This window comes from Mya arenaria, chromosome 3 (genome assembly GCF_026914265.1).
Source record: "Mya arenaria isolate MELC-2E11 chromosome 3, ASM2691426v1".
NCBI lineage: Eukaryota > Metazoa > Mollusca > Bivalvia > Myida > Myidae > Mya > Mya arenaria.
The window spans coordinates 39,186,674-39,196,313 of record NC_069124.1 but is presented as its reverse complement, the minus strand read 5'-3'; the positions used below and the strand labels follow the sequence as shown (position 1 = coordinate 39,196,313).

Below are 9,640 nucleotides of genomic sequence, written 5' to 3'. Positions count from 1 at the left end.
ATCGAACATATCCGCATTATATAGTTTACATCCTTGACACAGTCAACATCATGCGACAAAGATTAGGAAATACCTATTTTTATCTAAAATTGTTTAACATACACATGTGAGATTTTCTACACAAAGTCATTAGCATATGAATGTGAGTATATTTTGCATATAAAAATATTTAAGATAATTTCAATAAATTTTCAGCTGTACTGGTTGAGAAGCAGTTTCCGACGGAAAGCAGTTTCCGACAAATCGCTTTTTCGCGTACCTTCCTTAGATCTTCATAAAGAATGTACTGCAATTCAGCTATATGGTAACTAGGCAATCAAAAGCTGATTTTTTTTCCGAGACATATAAAAAACTTTTATTATTATTTAATGTTTAATGTTTATTTTTCATTTTGTACACAAACTTGCACGTGGGGGATCTGCACGCGCAGCGTATTGCGCATGCGTGTGAACCTAATTTGCATATCTATGAATAGCTACAAGGTTTTCCTTAATTGACTTATACAAACGATGATCATTGTGTACATATTTGTGAACACTGGTGTCATGCTTGTTTCGCATCCACATTCACTTAGATGTATACAAACACAAGTTTTCATCAGAAATGAATACTGGTTGAGAAGCAGTTTCCGACGGAAAGCAGTTTCCGACAAATCGCTTTTTCGCGTACCTTCCTTAGATCTTCATAAAGAATGTACTGCAATTCAGCTATATGGTAACTAGGCAATCAAAAGCTGATTTTTTTTCCGAGACATATAAAAAACTTTTATTATTATTTAATGTTTAATGTTTATTTTTCATTTTGTACACAAACTTGCACGTGGGGGATCTGCACGCGCAGCGTATTGCGCATGCGTGTGAACCTAATTTGCATATCTATGAATAGCTACAAGGTTTTCCTTAATTGACTTATACAAACGATGATCATTGTGTACATATTTGTGAACACTGGTGTCATGCTTGTTTCGCATCCACATTCACTTAGATGTATACAAACACAAGTTTTCATCAGAAATGAATAAAAAAATCATTGATATTCAGTCTCTGCCTGATTTCGAGTATGAATTAAATGTCGTAAATTTTAAGGTTTAATTTTTTTTGTAAATGCTGAAAAATTAAATAACATTTCTCTTATTACAGTATTATGTTTAGTTTATTAAATAAACGGATAATAAAAACACACAACAGGCACCTCAAATATGCCCCGCATTCAAATTGTCGGAAACTGCTTCTCATCACAAGCTAATCAGAACAACGTAAGTACCCTCTTTGCGCCCCTATTAGATACACTATATGTGACGTCACACATGTTAGAAATATATCGACAATAGCAACTTGAGCTGTAGTTATATAAAATGTGAACACTTTCAGTAGATATTTAAACACGTATAAATAATTCAATAAAAACGTTTAAAAACTGTCGGAAACTGCTTCTCAACCAGTATCTTTATTCTTGTAGCCACAATTATGCGCGTATAGGGAACTTTTTTAAACATTTGGATATTCATTTGTTCCCTAAACGCCACAAGTCGACTGATTCATTATCATACCAATGTAAAATATATTTTTCAAATGTATCGGCAGTTTATATGGACTACTGTATCTGGTATCTAGTACCTACACGGCCTCTAAACGCCAGCTCCACCACTTTACGGTGGTGCAAAGAAAAAGAGCTGTCCACACTTCCGTGGTGGAGCTGTGCCCTATGTTTACATCAACAAACGTGAGTATGATTCATATTTTATTTGATCATTTCATTTAACTGACATATTTCGAAAATCGGAGAATGTGGTACCGTGTAAGAACACTTCTACTGTAGGCTGGTTACTATTTCGTTTCAATATTGTGCAAACTGTGGTGCCAGGAGCTTTTCTCCCGAATCAGACTTGTGCATATTTTGAGATCTGATTGCATAGCAAGTACATTTCGGTGCTTACACCCCCCGTACGAACATTCTCACGCATGCAAACATAACTGTTATGTATAGTACCTATGCCGGAACACAACAAAACTAATAAGCACTTCTTAAAAAGGAAAAATGCACATATTTATAAAAGTGGTGGTGCTGTTGCCCTAGTGGTGGCGCTGTCGAGTAGTGGTGGCGCTATCGAGTATGTGTTGCGCTTGGAAGTAATATAAAAAGTAAACGCTTTTGGAATGAATACAAAAGTTGCCATGTTTATCATTCATTGAACATTATGCTGGTTATGCATACTACTTGCGGAAACAAAATTCTTCGCGAACTACCTTAACCTTACTGAAAACTGTTTCGATAACAAACGGCTAGGTGTTGTTAATTTTACCATAGAACTATACATGTAAGTATCTATCATGTGTGTCCGGTACGGATAGAAAAATCCGACCCGAGTGCATGCGCGTAAGCCGGTAATGAGGCTTGCCCAGTTACCGGCCACGCAGCGTGACCGAAGGACAGACTTTTTGATCCGGACCAGAAAAATATGATTGATATTTTTTCTTGCATATCTAAAATTATCAATTTGTGGAAGAATTGACGTAGAAAACGCACTTCTGTACATTTTACCAAAAAGCGTGTGAAACGTTGATTACTGACGTCATAAAGCGCAGTGATTTTAAATCACTATTGATGTCATATAGTAACTATTTAAATCGCGTTTTTACGATTCTTCATTATATATTTTTATTATACTTTTCATAAACCATACAAAAAAAGAAATAAGAAGTAGCGCGTTGTTGCGCGTAACTCATCTTACATGGTGGCGTAAGATGCGTTTTTCCAGCACTGGTCAAATGACGGGAAACACACGTCCGGTATGCAAGAATACCTCTCTCATAACTGGACACATATGATAGATACTTATAGATCTATGGTAAAATTAACAGCACCTAGCCGTTTGTTTTCGAAATAGTTTTCAGTAAGGTTAAGGTAGTTCGCGAAGAGTTTTGTTTCCGCAAGTAGTATGCATAGCCAGCATAATGTTCAATGAATGATAAACATAGCAACTTTTGTATTCATTCTCAAAGCGTTGACTTTTTTATATTACTTCAAGCGCAAAACATACTCGATAGCGCCACCACTACTCGACAGCGCCACAACTAGGGCAACAGCGCCACCACTTTTATAAATATGTGCATTTTTCCTTTTTAAGAAGTGCTTATTAGTTTTGTTGTGTTCCGGCATAGGTACTATACATAACAGTTATGTTTGCATGCGTGAGAATGTTCTTACGGGGTGTTAGCACCGAAATGTACTTGCTATACAATCAGGTCTCAAAATATGCACAAGTCCGATTCAGGAGAAAAGCTCCTGGCACCACAGTTTGCACAATATTGAAACATAATAGTAACCAGCCTACAGTAGAAGTGTTCTTACACGGTACCACATTCTCCGATTTTCGAAATATGTCCGTTAGATGAAAAGATAAAATAAAATATAAATCATACTCGCGTTTGTTCATGTAAACATAGGGCACAGCTCCACCATGGAAGTGTTGACAGCTCTTTTTCTTTGCACCAACGTAAAGTGGTGGAGCTGGCGTTTAGAGGCCGTGACCTATCTACATGCAGTCTTCAAAATTTGACTTTTAAAAGCTTTATATCGAAATCTTTCAACAAGCCCTGCTATATAAAGCTAGATTTCAAACAAGCCCTGAAAACATTTGCCCAGTACAGGGCTTGCAGGCTTGTGCTAATTTTGACCACTGTAGTTTGTCCATGAAAGCCTGATGTAGAAGTGATAAGAATCAGATTGGATTCAGAATCATTCTAAATCGGCCGGATGCATTAAACTTATTATCAATTAATAGTCAGTGATTTGATGTCACTTTGAGGTTTCTTTTATGTAAACCACATGGGCAGAATGCATGATTATGCCACACCCTTGGCCTACGCCTCTCCCCCTATCAATTACCAAAAACACATAAATATTCGCAGGTGAATAAATAAATATGGGGGAACTGTAACTACAAAAGCAGACAATGCGAATGTCCGTCGGACAGTCGGACATGTCCGGTATATTTCCATTTTGATCGACGAAACTTTTGTTTTGGTCGGTCACAATGTCCGGTGAAAAATTACAGTCAGCACCGTTTAATTTTCGGAAAATTTACTTTCAGTTTCTAAATAAATGTTCAGAGTTATTTTTAACTATTATATCATGATTATTCAGGGTGTTAATCCGTGTATTACTATTTGTAAACCCCGTTTCGACATGTTTCCGTAAAAGCCGATAAAACGCGTAAGGTTCCGATCTCAGCTCGTACTATAATACTTTTATTTTACGGAAATGTTCGGAAATTGCAAAATGTTTTTATTTTCGGCCAAGTGGTTCCCGGCAATCGTGTTAATTTAAATATGATGATTAATATACCGAGCTGACTTTCTTTCCGCTCTGTTTAACATTGCCAATAACAAGAAATCTACTTTCGTTTTTGCATAAAATTTAATGTTGTGCCTGAGTTTGACTTGTAGTACAATTCGTTACATTTTATAACTGTACTGTATCTTTAATTTAAAGAGTAAGATCTAGCTGTTCCATGGGTAGGCGAACCAGATATGAGGGTTTTTTTGGGGAGGCAAAGGAAGAAAAAAATTATGACATAAGATTCGAATATTGATTTTTTTTTACATGATGTTTAGCATTTTTTGTAATTTATTATAGTACTGTAGGACAAATCTTACCAAAAAGATCTAAACCTCTTATAATGGGGAATTACAAAACTTATTTAAAAAAGAGGCTTAAAATCAAGGTTTAGGCTGATGTAACCGAATACTGTTTGTAACATTGCGACAGGTAAAAATTTGTTGCGACAGGTAAACTTTAAGTGTTTACCTGTCGCAATGTCCTGTGAAGGAGAAAAAGTTTTCGCGTTATCTGCAAAAGTAGCAAATAACAAGAATGAATTTTTTAGGCCCCCAAAGGTGGGCATATTAAAATCGCACCATCCGTCCGTCCGTGTGTCCGGCTCAATCAATCGTGTCTGGGATGTAACTCTCTCTGGTATGGACATACATGTATTTTAAAATAAATTGCCACATGTGTTCGACATATCAAGAGGATGTGTCGCGTGCAAGACCCGTGTCCCTACCTCTTAGGTCAAGGTCACACTTGGTGTTATTCACAATGGAATGCTGCATATATAAGGACTTAGATTATAGGTTTTTGTGTCCGGGCTGTTACTTTCTCTAGTATGGACAGATTTTAAAATGACTTGCCACATGTGTTTGACATACCAAGACGACATGTCTTTTCACGTGCAAGACCCATTCTCTATCTCTAAGGTCAAGGTCACACTTAGTGTTTATTTACAATGGAATGCTGCACATAAGGACATAGAGTATAGGTTGTCGTGTCTGGGCTGTAACTTTTTCTTGTATGGACATATTTTATAATAACTTGCCACATGTGTTCGACATACCAAGATGACGTGTCGCGTGCAAGACCCATGTCCCTACCTCTAAGGTCAAGCTCACAATTAGGTGTTTATTCACAATGGAATGCTGCATATAAGGACATAAGAGTATAGGTTGTCGTGGCAGGGCTGTAACTTTCTCTTGTATTGACATATTTAAAAATAACTTGCCACATGTGTTCAACATATCAAGAGGACGTGTCACGTGCAAGACCCGTGTCCCTACCTCTAAGGTCAAGGTCACACTTAGTGTTATTCACAATGGAATGCTGCATATATAAAGACTTAAGAGTATAGGTTTTCGTGTCTGGGCTGTTACTTTCTCTAGTATGGACAGATTTTAAAATGACTTGCCACATGTGTTTGACATACCAGCTGTTACTTTCTTTTGTATGGACAGATTTTAAAATAACTTGTCACATGTGTTTGACATACCAAGTTGACGTGTTGCGTGCAAGACACGTGTACTTACCTCTAAGGTCAAGGTCACACTTAGGTGATTATTCACAATGGAATGCTGCACATAAGGACATATAATATAGGTTGTCGTGTCTGGACTGTAACTTTTTCTTGTATGGACAGATTCTAAAATAACTTGTCACATGTGTTCGACATACCAAGACGACGTGTCGCGTGCAAGATCCATGTCCCTACCTCTAAGGTGAAAGATACACTTAGGTGTTTATTTACAATGGAATGCTGAATATAAGGACATAAGAGTTTAGGTTGTCAAGTATGGGTGGCATTTTTTTATGTTCAGAGGCAATTTAAAATAACCATATGTATTTGACACGTCAAGGCATGATCAACTTTTCATGTACTGACCATGTTCATAGGTCAATGTCTCATTAGGGGGCATTCTTCACATACTGTGACAGCTCTTGTTTATTACTTCTTTTTTATCCCCCACCTTTAAAAGGCGAGGGGATTTAGCAATGGTAGGCGAGCTTTCGTGCGTGCGTGTGTGCGTCCGTCCGTCCGTCCCACATTCATTTCTTTGCATCTCCTCTTACATTTCTCTTGCGATTTCTACCAAACTTTCACAGATTGATGATCATAAAGTGAAGCAGCGCATATTGTCTGGCTTTCCCGATTCGACCATTTTTGAAAGAGTTATTGCCCTTTGCTTATTTTACATTTAAAATTGGTTTCTTTGCAACTCCTCTTACGTTTTTCATGCGATATCTACCAAACTTTCACAGATTGATGATCATAAAGTGAAGCAGGGCATATTGTCGGGCTTTCCTGATTTGACCATTTTTGAAAGAGTTATTGCCCTTTGCTTATTTTACATTTAAAATTGGTTTCTTCGCAACTCCTCTTACGTTTTTCATGAGATTTTTACCAAACTTTCAAGGATTGATGATCATAAAGTGAAGCAGCGCATATTGTCGGGCTTTTGCGATTCGACCATTTTTGAAAGTGTTATTGCCCTTTGCTTATTTTACATTTAAAATTGGCTTCTTCGCAACTCCTCTTACGTTTTTCATGCGATTTCTACCAGACTTTCACAGATTGATGATCATAAAGTGAAGCAGCGCATATTGTCTGGCTTTTATGATTTGACCATTTTTGAAAGAGTCATTGCCCTTTGCTTATTTTACATTTAAAATTGGTTTCTTGCAACTCCTCTTACGTTTTTCATGCGATTTCTACCAAACTTTCACAGATTGATGACTATATAGTGACGCAGCGCATATTGTCGAGCTTTTGCGATTCAACCAGTCTTGAAAGAGTTATAGCCCTTTCTTTATTTTACATTTAAAATTGTTTTCTTCGAAACTCCGCTTACGTTTTTCATGCGATTTCTACCAAACTTTCACAGATTGATGACTATATAGTGACGCAGCGCATATTGTCGGGCTTTCGCGATTCAGCCATTTTTGAAAGAGTTATTGCCCTTTTTTTCATTTAAAATTGGTTTCTTTGCAACTCCTCTTATGTTTTTCATGCAATTTCTACCAAACTTTCACAGATTGATGACTATATAGTGACGCAGCGCATATTGTCAGGCTTTTGCAATTTGACCTTTTTCTTATGTTCCTGAGAAACTACCATTACCATTGATTGGCTGTTGTTACAAAAAATGCCCCCATGAGGCGGGGGATATAGCTGTCTGTGACCGCTCTTGTTTTTGTTTTTTTCATGGACATTTTCGTTTATTCAAAGCATTTTTCAAAGTAGGTAAAATAACATACACAAAACATGCAAAGTAGCATTCATACATAAAAGTATTCTACTGTATCGTTTTATAAAACACTGTACAAATATCCATGATTACAAAGTAAGGAAAAAAAGAAAGAACTATTAATCTAGGATAATTTTATTGAAAATGTCGTTATGCAACAGTCAATTGTAACCATGCCTCCCCCAGGTCCGGGGGTTTACTGGGGAAAGTCGGGGAAATGGGCCGTGTTTTTACCTTCAAGGTGGCCTTGCGGTGCCGGGTGAATGCACTGGTTTTGTCTTCGCGCCAAAAATAGCAGGGAATGGGCCTTACCTAGGGTCCCTGGGGTGCTGGGGCATTTGGCGGGAATTTTCAGCAGCTCGTCCCTGGGGACTTGACCCGGGCTTGGCTGGACCGAAAGTCAAAGTCCCCACTATTCGCAGGACCTGGGGGGCCGTGGTTACAATTGACTGGTGCATTATGATAGAAAACTTTCTACAACTGCCCAATTACTAACACAAACTGGCTGTGTGCCAGTTGCGTCCCCACCCCAACCCCTGAATCAACTTTGTAGGTCTGTTTTTTCTTACCTGATAAGTTGTCTTATCATAAATATCCAGGGCCAGTCTATGGCTATTATTAAACCCTGGCACTGTTGGAACAATTTCTTTCTATTACATAGAAATGTGAATTTTTTAATATATAGGAACAATATGTCAAACCTGAAATTATTATTTCCAAATATAACTATTTAATACTATTCTGTTATATGTTTAAAGATAGCCGAGTCGCCCCCTTTATTAGCTTGACTATTCGAAGAATAAAGAGAGCTATACTCCTCACCCTTATGGAGGCTATTTGTTGCCAAAAGTCCAGACGTGTAATTCCCACAATGTGCTTCTTAATCGTACTAAATATCTCTTACATTTGTCAATGTAGACGTGCTATTTGTTGTTTCTATTCGTCAGTTTTTCCGTATTGATTTGTCATTTGTCATTATAGTAGTCAAAATGTATATTTGTCAGATCTACCCTGTATAAACTCACTAAAACATAGATCGTATAACTTGCCTTTAACAATATGATGATGTAATTTAGAAAGCCGAATCATGCATATGTAAAACTGCAATCCTACAGTCGACACTCGCATTCGTAAAATGAACATTTGCAGTCCAACAAGTCCAGGTTTACAAAAGTGAATTGACAAGTTCAGAATTACAAGGATAGACGATTTCCCCTATACCTTATATGGTAAATGTCACCGAAAGAAATGAAGGTGAATGGGCGGAGCTAACGAATTGGATTTTCTTTCGTTTATTTCCGTCGAATCAAGCAAGGGAGATAACATCTTCGCCTACTTCTTGTAAATTCCCGGTTGTAAGTCCGAGTACTCTCTCTTTATTTCACAATAAAAACTAAAATTAATTTCATCTTCTATTTTATTTTGACGATCAATGTTCCTAAATGGGTAATAAATCACCATATTATTTAGTCAATTGCAGTTGGGTGTATCTGAGCTGGGCTCACGGACCCAGATTTATACTGCCACTGTCAGTTTTTGTTTTTACTTATATACCCAAGCAAGCAAAAATTGTTCATTTATTTTATTTACAAATGGACCATGGGCGGGTCGTTCAGTGGGGGGGGAGCTGTAGGGCCTGTGTCCCCCCCAGTTGGCCCGCAAGTAAACTTAAAGGTTAATTTTTTTGTCGATATTTCTCAGAAAAAAGTACTTAATTACGCCATCATGCACCAATTCAGACTAAAAATATTTAAAATATTCTAGGGGGAGTACCCCTTAACCCCACTTTCCGCATTTTAAACATATTAATGTCATGCCCACTCGAGGGATCATGTCCAAAAAGTTGTGCCCCTAAGTAATGCCCCTCTAACGCAAGTCCCTGTTCAAAAGCTGCTCCAACAAACCCACGAAACTTTTGATGGACATCATAATGATATCCACCTAGTTTTGTCTGATGTTATACATTTAGGCCAGAGTTTTTTTTATCTTTAGATTTACGGGAGATTTTTCAAAAAGTTGGGTAAGGAGGAGGAAATAAAAATAAAAATAAAATGCATAAAATG

The 9,640-nt window shown here is 37.4% G+C and overlaps 1 protein-coding gene across 1 annotated transcript in view; it reads left to right on the top strand.

Annotated features, from left to right (window-relative positions):
* Positions 1–9: 9 nt before the first annotated feature.
* The window catches only part of LOC128227980 (spartin-like), a 72,233-nt gene continuing 62,602 nt past the window's right edge, over positions 10–9,640 (top strand). The window contains exon 1 of the mRNA XM_052938984.1: positions 10–142. The gene's annotated coding sequence lies outside the window, so the exon portion shown is untranslated. The remainder of the gene's footprint in view (positions 143–9,640) is intronic.